Raw genomic sequence first — 1,328 nt, 5'->3', positions numbered from 1 at the left:
TTCATGCAAGAACATTTCCAGAATGACATGTAGATTAATGGGCAAGAGAAAACATTGTAATTTACGCTAATTCATTTTACACATTTTGTGAATATTTATTTCTTATAAGACGTTATGCATAATCTCAAATTTAAAATTCTTATCCACATCTGAGTAATGAAACACAGCACGCAAAACGACTTTGTACTTTCACCTCCTCGTAATTTTCCACCTAGTTAATACAGTGAACCGCCATACGTCACGAAGTAGATGTACCCATTGCAATATGTATCACTGCTCGCTGTAGGTGAGGGAATAACCCCATTAATCCTTCCCAAACTACGAAAGCCAGCATGATATTACGACCTGCAATTTTTACCCGTCCCCATGACCGTCCACGACCCAACTGAGGATACCACAACATCGGCGGGTGAAATGTGTGGGGTAACACCTAGTCTCGCTCACCTCTTTCCCACACGCTGCCTTTGTTCACATCCACCTAAGCACTCGCTGGATTAGCGGGTCTTTTCCCTGGTCTTGTTGAATGGCAATCATTTTGCAATGAGAGTTATGTAATATTTTTGAAAAGAAATATTCTGTTTTTATTTGTTACTAATTCGAATGTAGTTTAAATGTATCAGGACAATATTTGAATAAAGATAGGAATGTGTACTGACTTTGATTTACTGTATAGTATGAGTCTGTAGGATTAGCAAACACAACTAAAGCCTCAGTGATTTGAATCAGTCGGATTATACGGTTAATCAGACCAAAGAGTGACCCAAAAAGAACCTCCGAGCTTAATCTTTATCGGGGCCATGAAGTTAGAGGTGAGATAGCTGTATGTGATGGCCACTCACTGTGATTATTTCTGTAACGCTATTTAAGTTCTAGACATAATCATATATACATGCACACATACATTCATACATACATATATGCATACATACATACATACATAGACGCATGTACACACACACACACACACACACACACACACACACACACACACACACACACAGACATATATATATATATATATATATATATATATATATATATATATATACATACACACACACACACACACACACACACACACACACACACACATATATATATATATATATATATATATATATATATATATATATATATATAATGTGTGTGTATATTTCTGTGTGTCTGTGTGTGTGTGTGTGTGTGTGTAGGTATATATATAAATAATATATAATATATATATATATATATATATATATATATATATATATATATATATGTGTGTGTGTGTGTGTGTGTGTGTGTGTGTGTGTGTGTGTGTGTATTTATGTGTGTGTATATATATATAT

Source organism: Penaeus japonicus, unplaced genomic scaffold (assembly GCF_977035675.1).
Source record: "Penaeus japonicus unplaced genomic scaffold, GWHDUDI00000001_assembly GWHDUDI00000027, whole genome shotgun sequence".
NCBI lineage: Eukaryota > Metazoa > Arthropoda > Malacostraca > Decapoda > Penaeidae > Penaeus > Penaeus japonicus.
The sequence above is the reverse complement of the archived record's forward strand: the minus strand, read 5'-3'. Positions refer to the sequence as shown.